The 16,420-nt window shown below is 43.8% G+C and overlaps 1 protein-coding gene and 1 non-coding gene across 2 annotated transcripts in view; both read left to right on the forward strand.

Annotated features, from left to right (window-relative positions):
* The first annotated feature begins 1,134 nt into the window (after positions 1 to 1,134).
* The window catches only part of Blm (BLM RecQ like helicase), an 84,567-nt gene continuing 69,281 nt past the window's right edge, over positions 1,135 to 16,420 (forward strand). Inside the window, exon 1 of the mRNA XM_057756152.1 lies at positions 1,135 to 1,207. The gene's annotated coding sequence lies outside the window, so the exon portion shown is untranslated. The remainder of the gene's footprint in view (positions 1,208 to 16,420) is intronic.
* Positions 9,962 to 10,098, forward strand: LOC130865620 (small nucleolar RNA SNORA70). Its single transcript, XR_009056172.1, has one exon. It is a non-coding gene; the product is annotated as a small nucleolar RNA SNORA70 (small nucleolar RNA).

Below are 16,420 nucleotides of genomic sequence, written 5' to 3' on the forward strand. Positions count from 1 at the left end.
GCCTTTAATTCAATCCCAGCACTGGCAAATGGTAAGATCTGGTTCTCTTGACAGGACTGAGTCACATTCTTTTATGTGCTAGAGTTTCTCTTTCCACTCCTGACAGCTTATTTTCATAGCTTGGCTATTGTGGATCATGAGACAATGAACAAGGAAAGCAGAGAGCTCTACGAAGGTATCATTTATGTCAGAAAAGATATTGCTGGGTGGCTTAACTTTTAGTATCTCTGAAATCCTCTGTACTGTTTTCCATATGACCAAAACAATTTGAATTTATTCCTTCTTATAAGAGAGTAAGGACAGCAGAGAGAGTGGGAAGAGAAAGGGTTAAAAAGAAGACCGCAGCCTGGTGGAACAAGGCTGTAATCCTAGTCCTTGGGAAATGGAAGTAGATGGGTCAGAAGGTCAAGGTCATCCGCCTCACAGTTTGTTGGAGGTTTGAGGTCAGCCAGGGCTTGGTAAGGTCCCATCTCAGAAACAATAAAAATTACAAAACTAGAAGATCGGGCATCACCCAGGGCCACATCATTTTATTTGTGTTTTTGCCTGTATGTATGTCTGTGTGAGGGTGTTGGATCCTGGAGTTACAGACAGTCGTGAGGTACCTTGTGGGGGCTGGGAATTCAACCCCGGTCCTGGAAGAGCAGTCAGTGCTCTTAACAGCTGAGCCATCTCTCCAGCCCCAAGGGCAACATTCTTAGTGGCAACTATCCGCTAGAACTGAAGCTTCACACTCAGGCACTGTACAACCCCCCTGAAGCTTCTGGGTTTGCGACTCCAGTTCCCCACCAGTGACAGCAGCGGAAGACCACCGAAATCTCACATGAGCAGAGTATCAGATCCAAGAACACAGACACTTCAAGTCTCGGTTGCCTCCAAACACCAGAAAATTCCTATCATGTCAGAGCCTGGGCTTCAGGAACCTTTCCCCACACTAGGAGAAAAAAAACCAAAACCAAAGCCTTACTAGCGCCGGAAGCTCGGTATGTTTGCCATGATCACCTGACCTACCAGCTGGCTTCTGATTGGAGCTTCTGGGGCGGGACCGAATCCCAGAGGCTACGGTATTGGTTAGTCCCCCAGGGCTCGTCCAATCAGAGCTCTCCTTCTTGCGGCGCGAAGTGAGCGGAGCGGGGCGCCGGAGGGCCTCGTCGGCGCGCGGAGTTTGGATAGCGATTTAGGTTGGCGCGGCGTGAGCCTGAGTGAGGTGAGTTCGGCGAACTCGGGGCTGCGGTGACTCTGCCAGGTACCCGGCTCTCCCCGGGCCGGGCCGGGCCGGGCCGGGCCGGAGTCCCAGGCCTCGGCCATTCCCCTAGTCGTCCGCCCCTATTCCTCGCTTGTGGCCAGTAGCCCTGGCGGGAGAAGAGACCCGGAGCCCCAGAAAAGGCCCAGTCGGGCGACCGATGCTTGAGTCTTGCTGTCCACACATTCCTTAAGGTCCAGGATCTTGCTTTTTGTCTGTCACACGCGAGAAATGGTCTCATCTGTTCCCCGGAGTTTAAGGCTGCAACGACCCCTTATCAACACACAAATTGCCCTGGCGAGAATCCGAAGCTCCGGCCTCGTTTGCCTAAAGGGCACGTGGGCTTGGATGCCAGAGAGAAAATCTGAATAAGACCTGCCGAACTCGGAAGCATGTCCCACTGCCAACCTATCCATAGGTCGCTTGCTGGCAGAGATGAACCCGCCTCCCACTTGACAGCTCCCGGCGCCATCAGCCACACAGCGCTCCTGTGCCTACCCCATTAAGGGGCAGGGGTAGGAAAGACTGATTGAGGGGTCCCGAGGTGAAGCAGCGGAGAGGCAGAAGCCTGGGGAGTGGAAAATCCATTGGATCTGTAGTGGAACTTGGAAGACTCTTCTTCCTCAGTCACCCAGTGCTGACTAGCTGAACGCCCCGCCCCGCTTGAATCAACAGTTAGCCTGGCTGCTATTCTGTCAGAAGGTCGCTTTAAATTTACTTGGAGGAAATGGAGTTTCTAGGTGTCAGATCACTTTTGGGGTTGGGGACGAGGTTTTGAGACAGGGTTTCTCCGTGTAGCCCTGGCTGTCCTGGAACTCACCCTGTAGACTAGGCTGGCCTCAAACTCGGAGATCTGCCTGCCTCTGCTTCCCATGTTGGGGGAGGAGGCAAAGGTGTGCGTCACCCCCACTGCCCAATCACTTTCAATGCTAGTTCCCAAGGCAGGGAGTGGCTGTCAATTTTTTTGTTGTTTTGACTTGTCGGCCAGGCTGGCCCTCAAACTTGTGCAGCTGAGGTTGACCTTAGACTCCTGATCTTACAGCCTCACCTCACAAGTGCTGGGGTTACAGGCTCATGTCACCAACCCAGATATTTTAAATTGTATGTTTTGAAATGTATATCTTTCAGAGAGCCTAGCATAGAATGTAACATCTTAAGCTTGGCTGATGGGCGTAGAGCTGTCTGTCTGTTTTCTGTACGTTTCCTTTGTCTTTTGTGGGGAGTGGGGATATGAGTGTGTCCTTGTTTATATTCATGCAGGTGTGTGTGTGTGTGTGTGTGTGTGTGTGTGTGTAAGCAGGGCAGATACATCTTCCTCGGTTGTTTTCCACCTTAGTGTTTGGGCCAGTCTCTCAGTAAACCTGGAACTTACTGATTTAACTAGCAGGCCTCCCAGAGCTGGCATTATAGGTGCATGTTACCACACCTGACTTTCTAGGTGAGTTCCAAAGGTCTGAAATTGGGTCCTCATGTTTGCAGACCTCATGTTTGCACTTAGACTAGCTGAACCATTTCACGGGTCTTTTCTGTCTCACTGGGTTCAAAGGGATTGCAAACCGATGTGTACAATTTAGTGTCTAAAAGCCTCTGAGTGTAGAGTTAAGATCAGCTTCCACAGGAGTGGTGGTTCATACCTGTATAACTCCAGCGCTTTGAGTAAGACAGGAGAATGGAGAGTGAGCAGCTGTATGGAGACTACATGTCAGAAACAAACTACTTGTGGCAGCTCAAGCCTGTGTCCACACACATGGAAGGGGAGGCAGACGGGTCAGGAGTTAATTCTTCCTCAGGTACATAGTGAATTTGAGACCAGTCTGAAATATATGATGAGACCCTGTCTCCAAAACCTAAAGCAAACCTAAAAATCAAAGCAAAATCAAAGCAAACATAAACATAAAAATGCCCACTGCTTTTTTTTTTTTTTTGGTTTTTCAAGACAGGGTTCTCTGTAGCTTTGGAGCCTGTCCTGGAACTAGCTCTTGTAAACCAGACTGGTCTCGAACTCACGGAGATCCACCTGCCTCTGCTTCCCAAGTGCTGGGATTAAAGGCGTGCGCCACCACCATCCGGCACTTTTTTTTTTTTTTTTTTTTTTTTTTTTTAAGACGAGGTTTCTGTTCTGGAACTAAATCTTGTAGACCAGGCTCAAACTCATAGAGATCCTCCTGCCTCTACTTCCCAAGTGCTGGGATTAAAGCATGCGCCACCAGTCTGGGTCCAACTTGCGGTGTGTGTCTTGGGGATTCAACTCAAGTTATCAGGCTTGACAAAAGCCCTGTTTGTTTGTTTGTTTGTTTGTTTGTTTTCCCAGACAGGGTTTCTCTGAGTAACCCGGCCGCCCTGGTGACCCTCCAGCCTCTGCCTCCCGAGTGCCGGGATCCCAGCTGTGTCCCACCACTGCTATCGCCCGCTTGGCAAACATTTTTCCTGCCTGAGCCATTTCACTGGTTCTGTTGTTTTTTTTTTAATATTTATTTATTATGTATACAATATTCTGTCTGCATATATGCCTGCAGGCTAGAAGAGGACACCAGACTTCATTACAGATGGTCGTGAGCCACATTGTGGTTGCTGGGAATCGAACTCCGGTTCTTTGGAAGAGCACGCAATGCTCTTAACCGCTGAGCCATCTCTCCAGCCCCCCTGGTTCTGTTTTTTAATTGAGTGTTATTTTATATAGCATACAAGGACTCTAACAACGAATTCTGCTACCAGCTCTTGTTTTTGTTTTTTTTTTTTAATTTATTATGTATATAGTGTTCTGGGCACCAGATCTTAATATAGATGGGTGTGTGTCACCATGTGGTTGCTGGGAATTGAACTCAGGACCTCTGGAACATCAGTCAATTCTCTTAACCTCTGAGTAATCTCTCCAGCCCCAGCTCTTGGGTTTTGAGACAAGGTCTTGTTATATAACTGGCTGGCCATGAATTGGCTATCCTTGCCTCTGCCTCCTGAGTGCTGGGATTATAGTTGTGTGTCACCATGACCAGCTCTGTGTTTTGTTAGTATTTGTTGTTAATTTCCTGTCTCTTTTCTTTTGCTCTGTGTCATGGTAGGAGTTGCGCCTAGGGCTGGTGTTCACCAGGCAGGGGTTTCTTCACCACTGAGTCACACTCTAGCAGTTGATGTTTCTAAGATGCGTCTGGTCGAGAGCAGTGGTTCTTTTGGGAAAGTGCCTACTGCACAAGCATGAAGACCTAGGTTCAGATCCCCAGAACCCACATAAAAAAGCCAGTCCAGCAGCACAAACCTGTAATCTCATCACAGAGATGAGACAGGAGCTTGTTGACCTAGTCAGACTGACAAACTCCAGGTTCAGTGGAAAGACACCTAATTGGCTCTGGCCTCCACACACGAACTCACACACAGACCCACCCTATCATGGAAATCTGATTTGCAGCAGGTTGGACAGAAGTTGTGGATAATATTTGTGGTTAGAGTTTGAAGCAGATGAAAGAAAGGCATGGGGCCAGGCATGGTGGTGCACAGCTATAACCCTAGTGCTCAAGAGCCTCCTCAGTAGGATCACTGGAGGTATAGGGCATCCTGACCTATATAGCAAGACAAGTATTTTTTGGTTATGGAAGGGGGAGAAATAAGATTCTCTTTACAATGATACATACACACAATGACTTAGCCTTTTAAAAGATGACAGTCCCACCAAGCTGTGGTGACGCACGCCTTTAATCCCAGCACTCGGGAGGCAGAGGCGGGATCACCCTGAGTTCGAGGTCAGCCTGGTCTACAAGAGCTAGTTCCAGGTAGGCTCCAAAGCTACAGAGAAACCCTGTCTTGAAAGAAAAAAACAAAAGATAACAGTCCCATAACACAGATGAACCTCGAAGACATTCTAGTAAGCAAAATTGTCAGTTACAGAGGGACAAATACTACGTAACTCCACTTACAGTAGGGTAAGGTGTCATGTGTAGGGAGATGAGCAAATACTTTTTGATTAGCTTTAGGAGTGAAAGACGAAGATGCCTGGAGAGCTGCAGGACAGCACTCTGTCTATATTATATTATTCACCTAAAGAAATTTGAACCAGCCTGGTCTACAGAGTTAGTTCCAGGACAGGCTCCAAAACCACAGAGAAACTCTGTCTCGAAAAACCAAAAAAAAAAAAAAAAAGAAATTTGAGACAGCAAGCAAGAGTTCAAAACCAGCCTGGGCCATACAGTAACACCCTGTCTCAAAACCAAAAATGAAACAAATTCATTCAGAGGGTAGATTTCAGGTGTTCTTATCACAATAAAATGAAAACAACTGGTATAATTACATAACATAACATTTCAATTTACTAACTATATATTCAAATATTTTTATTTCACAGGCATTGGTGTTTTGCCTGCATATATGTCTCTGTGAGAGTGTTGGATTCCATGGACTTGGAGTTACAGACAGTTGTGAGCTGCCATGTGGGTGCTGAAAATTGAACCTGGAAGAGCAGCAAGTGCTCTTAATCGCTGAGCCCCAATGAAATATATTTTTAAGGTATAAAAATTGGTGCTAAAAAGAACTCGGTAGTTAGAGCACTTTCTACTCTTCCGGAGTACCCAGGTTTGATTTCCAGCACCAACATTGCAGGTCACAACCATTTGTAACTCTAGTTCCAGGTGATCTAATGCCCTATTCTGTCACCCAAGGACACACAGACATGCATGCAGGCAAAAAGTCATAAACAAAGTACTTTTTTTTTTAATATAAAAAAGGGGCTGGAGAGGTGGTCCAGAGGTAACGAGAACTTGTTTCTCTTGCAGAGGATCCTTGCTTGTCATCACTCCATAAGCCTGACAACCATGAGACCGAATGCAGACCTGTGGGTGTCTGGAACCCCAGTGCAATGATGGGAGTGATGATGGAGGCAGGAGAGTCTCTAGAAGTTTGTCAGCCAGCTAGCCTGGGTTACACGGTGGTGGGGAAACCCCATCTTAAGGGCAGAAAGTCTAGGAGCCAATAACTGAAGATTGTCCTCTACATACATGCCACGTGGATGCATCCCAGTGTGCACACACTTACACAGTATCAGACTCGGCTATTAAGTTCCTGCAGAAAAACAAAAGTGAGAATTTTGATTGGAATTTTATTGTCTAGATCAGTTTGGGAAGAAGTAGCATCTTGAAAATAGTACCTTTTTGTCATGAATGTGGCTCATTCGTCCTTTAACTTTTTAAAGAACTTGGTTGTTTCTCGTGAGCGTGTGTGTGTGTATAGACATAGTTTGTTGGATATTATTGATGTCACTGTATGTAAATCATAAGTTTTCTGTTTTTTGTTTGTTTGTTTTTGTTTTTTCGAGACTGGATTTCTCTGTGTAGCCCTAGCTGTCCTGGAACTAGCTGTAATCTCGTGTTGTGGTGAGCTCTCTTAGTTGATTTTCTAATGATGAACTAGCCTTGTATTCCCGAGACAACAGAATATGGCTCTGGTTTTATATATAGCTGGGTTTTGTCTGCTGTCATTTGGAATTTGTGCACCTACATCTGTGAATAAGAATTAAAGCCTGGGGTGTTTTCACTGTTGAGCTGGCTTGCAGTGTTTGCTTTCGGATGCAGATGTACATACAGTAAGAGAAGTGAGAAGCTGGTCTGTGCTCTGGGGTTGTCTATGTGGAATTGGAGTGCTTTTTACTGTAAATGTTCAGAACACTTTATGTTTGCTACTTCCTTCCTCTCGCCCTCCCTCCCCCCCAAAAAAAAGACAGGGTCTTATGTGATAGCCCAGACTACCCAGAACTCACTGTGTGGCCAAAGCTGGCCCTAAACTCACAGCAGTGCTCCTGATTTAGCCGCTTACAGCATCAGCCATCATACTTGGCACTTACAGTTTTTCTGAGACAGGATCTCATATACCCCAGGTTGATCCTGAACTCTTTATATAGCCGAGGCTTGCCTTGAATTCCTGATCTCAGTTGCTCACCAATTCCAGGTATTCAGTATTGCTTTGGCAGCTTAAGATAATGAAATCAGGTAAGAGAAATTATTCAGAGGCACAAAGTTTGGGGGGAAAAGGTATCACTGTCCTTACCTGCAGATAATAGAAGTATCTAGAGCACAAATAATAATCAAAATAATTAAATTAAAAAATGTTTAGCCTGACCTGATGGTACATGTCTATAATCCCAGCACTCAAATTTGACTGCATTAGAATTGTATTCAAGGTTGTGCTAGCTACATGGTGAGTTTGGGGCCGATCTGGACTATGTGAGACTGTCTCCAAAACAGCACACACAGGGGAGAGTTTAGTAAGATGACAGTGTACAATTTACATGCAGAACCAATTGTTTAACAAATAACTTAGACTATATAAGGAAGGGGATAGTCTCATTATAGTAAAAACAGAAAGATTAAAATGTTTAGGAATTTTAAGACATAAATGGAGAAATCTTTAAGACTGCTAAATCTTACAAAAGTTGACTTAATCAAATGCAAAGTCTTTTCCCAGGATAGAATGACTTAACACCCTGAGAGCACTGGATCTACATAAGTTGACACAGATTTAATGTAGTATCAGTAAAGAGATCAGCAAGGTTTCTTTCTGGTGTTATACATGTTGGTTCTAAAGTTCATATAGAACAGGCAAAGTACAAGACCACGAGGCCAGGTATGGTGTCCCACACCTGTAGTTTGAGCACCTAAATCCGTAACTGGAGGAAGGAAAGAAGTAATAAAGACAGCAACAGAAACCAGTGAAATAGAGAAAGTACCCTGGATGTCGTGGTGCACGCCTTTAATCCCAGCACTCTGGAGGCAGAGGCAGGCAGATCTCTGTGAGTTTGAGGCCAGCCTGGTCTATAAAGCAAGTTCCAGGACAGCCAAAGATATACAGAGAAACCCTGCCTCACCCTCCCCCCCCCCAAAAAAAAAGACAGAAAGTAAAGCAATTAAGAAATAGACAAAATCAAGAGTTGGTTCTTTGAAAAGATGTGGAGTTCAGAGGACAGCTTGAGGAAGTTGTTCTTTGCTTCCACTGCGTGGGTTCTGAGAATCTAACTAAGGTCATTGGACTTGGTGACAAGTGCTTTTAATTACTGAGCCATCATCACAGGCCCCTGAAAAGGTATTTTTAAATTGACTGTCTTTTAACTAGATGAACAAAGAAAGTGTCTTAGTTCCTTTTCTAACATCATGCCCAAGGCAGCTTATAAAAGAAAGCATTTAGTGGGGGTTCATGGCCACAGAGGGCAGGAGAGCATGTGACTGTCATGGCAGCAGGGAGGCAGGCAGGCAGTCATGGTGTTGGAGCAGTAACTGAGAGCTTACATCTAACTTGCAAATTGGAGGCAGAGATAGAGAGGAGAGAGAGAGCACCAGCTGGAATGATAAGGGCTTTTGAAACCTCAGAGTCCCCCCAGTGACACATCTCCAACAAGGCTACGCCTCCTAATTTTTCTCAAACAGTTCCACCAACTGTGGACTAAGATTCAAATGTATGAGCCAATGTGAGGCTATTCTAATTTAAACCCCACAGAAAGAAAAGAGATTCCGATAACGAAGGAATGAAAGGACTGTTATAACTGACTGTAGAAGTGAAAGGATTTTTATCCTGTTCTGGTAAGACAGGCCTATAACTTCAACTTCTCAGGAGACTGATGCAGGAAAATTGTAGGTCAGTGCCAACCTGGGCTACAGAGTATGTTTAAGGGAAGCCTGAATGACTTAATAAGACCTGTCTCAAGATAGAAAGTGAAAAGGTGCCGGGCGTTGGTGGCGCACGCCTTTAATCCCAGCACTCGGGAGGCAGAGGCAGGCGAATCTCTGTGAGTTCAAGTCCAGCCTGGTCTACAAGAGCTAGTTCCAGGACAGGCTCCAAAACCACAGAGAAACCCTGTCTCAAAAAACCAAAAAAGAAAAAAGAAAAAGAAAGTGAAAAGGTTGGTTGTAGTTCGGTGGCAATGCCGTAGGTTCTCTTCCCAGCATAAGATGATACTCAAAGAAATAAAATGCCTTTTTATGAAAAAGCTATGAGCAGTTGTATGTTGGCAACTATGATTTGAGGACTGGAGAGTGACTCAGTGGTTAAGAGCACTGATTCCTCTCCAGGACCCAGGTTCAGTTCCCAGCACCCACACGAAGGCTCACAACAACCTGCAACTCCAGTTCCAGAGGATCTGCTGCCCTTTTCTGGCCTCTTTGGGCATCAGGCACGCACATGACAAACTACATGGAGACAAAATATTCATATGTAGAAAACCTTTTTAAAAATCTTCAAAGGGGCTCAGGTGTCGGCACTTCCATTCCTCAATATGACTGTTGAGAAGCCGGACCTACTGGGAAATACTGAATCATGGAAAGAGAGACCTCGGAGTTCATGAGTGTGTTTCTCATGGGAATGTGTCTGCCCCATCTCCTCTTTTCTACATGAGCCTCTTTCTATCTTGAAGGGCCCACCAGAAACTGACAGGCCCTGGAGCCATGCTCTTTGACTTCCTGCTTTTTGTCACTGTAAGCTAAAATCAACCTTTCCTTTCTAAGCTCCCCAGTTTCAGGTATTCTGACACAACAGAAAAGCTGTAGCACACTTGATAATGTAGAGCAAATGTACACGCTCTAGAAATGTATAAGAACTGGTTCATGAAAAAAAGAAAAGGAAAAATTGAACAGAGCTAGAATTAGTAAGTAGATTGAATTAATCAGGAATGTTCTTAGACACCAAAAAAATCCCAGGACCAGATGGCTGCTGGTGATTTATACTGTAAGTTTAAAGAATTAACCCTCGGTACTGCCAATTTAGCTGGTCATGTTCCTTTCCTCATGAGAGCCTTGTGTGCAGTGGCTCCAAGCTACTGCCCCTTCTTGGAAGTGTGTGCAGCCTGTTGCTTGAATGTGTTGCCCTCCGGGACCTTGGGGACAGTTTTCTGGTTAGTATTCATGTGTCTGATCTAATTCTGTCTCTGACCTAGGCTTCAGACATGTGTGCAGGTTGCCTTAGGGCACAGTGGCCAGGATTCACATTGGTCAGGTCTTCATGTCAATCCTCACCAAGTTTCAGAATAAGGAATATGTGATTGAGACCTTGTGTGAGCCAAGTTCAAGTTCCCTGGCCACCAGAAGATCCACATTGCAAAGAAGTGAGGCTTTACCAAGTTTAATGCAGATTAATTTGAAGACATGGTAGCTGAGAAGTTGTTTATCCTTGGTGACTTTGGGATCAGGAATGTCCCCAGCTGTGGTGCCCTGGACAAGGGATGGGCCCTGTATTCCTGAGGATCTCCTGTGCTGAGTCTGTGTATGAGTATTTTTCCTGAATGTGTGTATGTCCATGTGTATGCCTGGTGCCTAAGAGCTGGAGTTCCAGAGGGTTGCGAGCCACTGTGTGGGTCCTGGGAACCAAATTCAGGTCTGCAAGAGCAACAAGTGCTTTTACCAGGGAAGCCATCTCTCCTGCCCTGTGGCGATTGGTTTAGTTGTTATTTAGATTGGATTGGGGAAGGCCTTGGATACTGGAAAAGCACGCTCTGGGTGAGTCTGTAATGGTGTTCCCTGAGATCCTGAGGGCTCTGGCCCAGTCAGTGGGTTAGCCAGCCCTTCGATGAATTCATGAGGTGATGGCCTGTTGTGAGGTGGTATCTAGTAGAAAAGGGGCTCGGAGGTGGCTGTATCTTCCTGCAGTCCCTCATAGGCCCTTTCCTCAGCCCCCAGGCCTATTCCTTCCCCACCATGATGGACACACACTAAAAAACCATAAACCAAACTAATGACAGCTCTTAATTTTTAAGGCATTTATTCAGACACAGCAACAAGAAGGTTAGCTAATTTGTCAAGTATTTCTATTCCCATGTTCATAGCAGGGTTATAGTAACTGTGATATAATCCTTGACTGTCAACTTGACTGGAATTAAGTAAAACCCAAATGGCTGCACACACCTGTGAGGGATTTTTTTAATTAAATCACTTGAAGTGGGAAGATACACTTTAAATCTAGGGCAGCCCTTCTGCTGGAAGTCTGGAAGACTATGTAAAGGACATGGGAGAAGCAAACTTTGTTCTTTATCTGCTTGGTCTCATGGCAAGGCCATTCCTTCACTGGCATTAGAACCTGCTTTGGAATTCTGGCTTATACAGAAACCAGCTGAGACAGCCAGCCTTGTGGACTGAACAACTGCTGGATTCTTGGGCCTTCTGCTGGTATATAGCCATTGTTGGATTAGCTGGACCACAGCCTGTAAGTTATTCTAACACATCCCCTTTATATATGCATATCGATTCATTCTCTAAGTTCTGTTCCTCTAGGGAACTCTAATACAATAACCAACAAGTGGAAGCAATCCAGATTTCCATCACGAGATAAACATAAGCAAAATGTAGTATATACATATTTTAGAACATTGCCCAGCTTTAAAAATTGAAGTTCTCACTCATGCTACTTGAGTGAAGATGTTAGTTATATTCAGTGAATAAGCCAACTGCAAAGAGCAGGGTCCCTGTGATTCCACTTAACTGAAGAATAAGACACAGCAGACTCAAGTGCAGTGGGTGCTGGTGTCTAGAGGAGGGAGAAATCAGGAGATGGTGTTAGTAATGGATAAGTGCTGGTGTTATAAAAACCTGTGGAGTTTGGTACAGCAGTGCCACCCTCATGAACACTAACCATTCTAATTCACTTTCTTTGTTGTCACGATGCACATGTGAAGGTCAGAGAACCATTTTCAGAGTTGGTTTTCTCCTACCTTGGGTTCCAGGGGTTGAAATCAAGTCGTCGGGCTTGATCAGCAGGGGCTTTTACCTGTTGCCTGCCTTGACTGCCTTACAGAACACTAAATTGATGATGGTAGCGGTGGTGGCGTACGCCTTTAATCCCAGCACTCGGGAGGCAGAGGCAGGCGGATCTCTGTGAGTTCGAGACCAGCCTGATCTATAAGAGCTAGTTCCAGGACAGGCTCCAAAATCAGAGAAACCCTCTCTCGGGAAAAAAAAAAAAAAAAAAAAAAAAAAAAAAAAAAAAAAACTAAATTGATGATGGTAATCTTGTGTTATATGTAGTTTCATGCAATATACAAGTTTAAGAAGACAGCTTGAAGCAGTACTTCTCTCATTGGTCAAATGTGAAATAATTTGTGTGTCAACTTACAGTTGTCCCTCTATCTATGAGGGATTGGTTTTGAGACACTCTGGATGTAAAGACCATATGTAAAATGACCTCATTTGCTCTTGGCAGGTTACTGAATGTTTATCATTTAGAATCTCTTTATTTCTAATTACTTAAAAAGAAAAAGAAGGCCTTATTTGCTGTATAGCTCTGGCTTATCTAGATCTTTTGAGGGCCTTCTTCTGCTGCTGAGTGTTCAGATTATAGGTGTGTGCCACTGAGCCTGGCATTTCCTCCTCTTCTTTCTCCTAATCCAGGATCCTTGTGCATGTTTGATAACTCCTTGTTACAAAAAAAAAAAAAAATACATTTTAATTTATTTATTGTGTACATGTGTGGGGACTTTTTTGTTTTTGGAGATAGGGTTTTTCTGTGTAGCCCTGGCTGTCCTGAAACTCACTCCATAGGTCATATTCCTGCCTCCTGACAGGGACACCTTTGTTTTTTAAGTAACAGCTTTATTGAGATAGAGTCACATAAAATCCAGTTGTTTGATGTGAACAATTCATTGACTTTTAGTATACTCATCAAGGTGTGCGCTTATTAGCACGGTCAAGGTTAGACGGTTTTCATAAGCCCAAAGAGTAACCTAGGCCCTTGTCATTATCCCTAAGTCCTGTCATCCTCCCAACCCTAGACTGTCTGATTTGGGGCTTCCCATCAGAGACTTGCTATGTAGCTCGAGGGTGTGCTGGTACTTGTTCTGTTGGCCAGGCTGGCCTTACATTTGCAGCACTTTTCCCAAGTGCTGGGACTAGAGGCATGCACCACAGTACCTGGCTAGTATCCTTGACTTTTAGTTATTTTTGTTGTCAGAGCAGGTAGAGTTTCTTCATATTGAAGATAACTATGTTGTTGTTGTTGTTGAAATAAGGTTTTGCTTCAACCCGGGCTGGACTTGAACTCTCAACTTTCCAATCTTAGGTTTCTTCTGAATTACAGATACACAACATGCTACCCCCTCTACTGGTGCTTATTGTCCCATTTACATTTTGTGTCTTGCAGATACTGCCAAATGTGCCTTTTATTTCTCAAAATCAAATATCTTGTTGTCTGTCTCAGGTCTGATAGCGTTATCAGGGCTCGGTTCGCTAGTTATTTCCCATGCCTTGTTATGTGGCTATTGCTGTGCCTGTCCTTGTAAGTTGTTTTTGGAATTATTTAAGGTCTAGAATAAAGGCGTATTTTTCTAGACAGGGTTTTGTGCTTGCCAAGTGACTTGGTGTTAGACTTTAAATTCATACCTTCAAGTTTTTGTTTTTTTTTTTAAATTAGGTAGTGAAAGTTTCTCAGGTTTGTGGTTTCAGTGTTTTCCTTAGTTAATCCTTTAGAAACAGGTGACTTTACTTTTTCTGTAGATTCTTGGGAAGTGGAGCTTAATGTTTTGTTTTGTCTCTTCTTCCCCAAAGAACATAGTTTGTGGGAATGCTCACAACCTTCATGGGCCTTCACCTTGACTTCCTCCGAAGTGTAAATTGGTGATGCGGTTCTCAAGTTAGACAGACACCCTCTGCTCTCATCACCTTTCTGGGTGCCCAGTGCTGTTGAGATTATGACTTAAGAATTTTTAAGAGAAAATATAAAAAATTGGATAGATGTACTTCAGATTTTTTTTTTTTTTATCCAGCAATAATCTAGGGCATAAGGCGTTTCTACAAATTACCAGATAGTGAAATTTTAGGCTTTGCGTGGTTGGTGGTCTCTACAGTTCTCCTGTGCAGTGCAGAAGCAGCCATAGGTAATATGTGAGCATGTAAACCATGTTTACAAACCAGGCCTCAGCTCAGATTTGGCCTGAACCTTAGCTTCCCCGTTGTTTATCTGGAGAACAGTGCTGGTTTACTGTCCTCATAACTTTTGTTAGGTAATGACTCCTATAACATTTAACTTCATCATTATGGGAGGGTGGGATAGGACTTAAACCTAGAGCCTCTTGCCTGCCAAGCTTGTGCTCTCCTGCTGACCCATGTCTCCAGTTGCTGCTCTGGTGTTACTTAGTACCTTTATCTTATGCTTTTGTCAACTGGATTTTATTTTGGATTTGAATTTCTTTTAATATATATATATATATATATTTTTTTTTTTTTTTTGGTTTTTTTTTTTTTTTTTTTTGGTTTTTCGAGACAGGGTTTCTCTGTGGTTTTGGAGCCTGTCCTGGAACTAGCTCTTGTAGACCAGGCTGGTCTCGAACTCACAGAGATCCGCCTGCCTCTGCCTCCCGAGTGCTGGGATTAAAGGCGTGCGCCACCACCGCCCGGCTTTTTTTTTTTTTTTAACATTTTAATCTTTTTTTTTCTGATTTTCTTTTTTCTTTTTCTTTCTTTTTTTTTTTAAATTTATTTATTATCTATACAGTGTTCTGCCTGCATGTATGCATGCCTGCAGGCCAGAAGAGGGCACCAGATCTTATTACAGATGGTTGTGAGCCACCATGTGGTTGCTGGGAATTGAACTCAGGACCTTTGGAAGAACAACTAGTGCTCTTAACCGCTGAGCCATCTCTCCAGCCCTCTTTTAATATTTTAATTAGAATAGAATTACATCATTTCCTTCTGTCCCTTCCCCCCTACAGCTCCTCAAATTGATAACCTTTTTCTCTAATTATTCTTGTAGAGGACCTGAATTTGGTTCCCAGCACCTATAATGAGCTGAATGTTGAGCTGAATGTAATGGCCACTACTGTAATCCCTGAATTTAGGAGCTGGAATCAGAGCTACATAGTGAAGCCCTGTCTCAAAGAGAAAACAAAGCAATGGCCTGGAAAGATGGCTCAGTAGTTAATAAAACTAACTGCTCTTACAGAGGACTTGTTTTCAATTCTCACCCATCTGTAGCTACATTTCCAGGAGCCCCAGTACCCTCTCTGCCCTTCATGGGCACCAGGCATGCAACTGGTGCACATACATACACAGAGACAATACATTCACAACATTTTTAAAAATCTAAGAAAAAGAAACAAACCAGAAAAGAAGAGCAAAACAGATCCAACTGGGAAAGGACACAGGAACCTCCTGTGTGTTGGGAATGCTCTGTACCTTGATTTGAGTTTATTCAGTTGTGTATGTAAGTAAAACTGTTGACCCCCCCCCCACCAAAGTCACAATTTTTGCCTAGCATTGCATAAATGCTGTATCTTCATACATACAAAAATCTTATTTATCCGATCATACGTGTTTTTATTAATTGAACTGTTCGGATGGTAGATTAATAGCTTAACTTAATTTGTCCCAGATTTATGTTTCTGGGGTAAGTCATAGTTGATTACAGTTTTAATCCTCTTCAGACATCTTTTCTATATTCTTTAACACTTTTTATTCTCATCCAGTACATATTGGTTGAGCCAGGCATGGTTTACACCTGTTTAATCCCAGCTCTCTGGAGGAAGAGGTAGGTAGATCTCTGTGAGTTCAGTCCAGCTTGTACTTAATGAGTTGTCTAGCCAGGCCTACACAGTGAGACCTGTCCCTAAATACGTAAATAAATATGGTTGAGCTCTAAACACTTAGAGATGCTGTTAGAAAACTAATACTAGCTTGTATTTACAATTTAGTGAGAAAATAGCCAATCAGATAATTAATTATAAAATTAATGTTAAATTGCAGTTATAAGTACTCCAATAGGAAGTTATTTGTTCTTAGGATAGCATTATAGGATAACTTTCACTAAAGCCCACCCCAGCATGGGTGACAGCTGGAAACCTGGAGTGCATGGCACATTTCAACAGGTTCAGACGGTGTCTTTCTAGGCTGCTCAGTCGGTCTGACTGAGAGGACCGCAGCTGTATGTGCACACATGTGAGTGAGTGTGTATGCTGGCAGCAAGGGGACCTACTGACTGGTCAGTTTCAGGAACTTCCCGAAGTCGTTGAGTATTTTCTTCCTGATTCTAACAAGCTTCTCTGCAGGATAGAATGTTGTACTTTCACTTAGAGCATGATCTTGTTTGACCTCACTGTCTTAAGGACCAGGATTCCCTCTAGGAGGGAAGACTTTTGGAGGAAGTTGTTCAATAAATTGCATAACAACCGTATGAGGTGAGCAAGCTTTTGTTTTACAAAAGCAAAGGTGAGTTTTTGTTTGGTTTGGTTTT

This window comes from Chionomys nivalis, chromosome 23 (genome assembly GCF_950005125.1).
Source record: "Chionomys nivalis chromosome 23, mChiNiv1.1, whole genome shotgun sequence".
In the NCBI taxonomy this organism is placed as follows: domain Eukaryota; kingdom Metazoa; phylum Chordata; class Mammalia; order Rodentia; family Cricetidae; genus Chionomys; species Chionomys nivalis.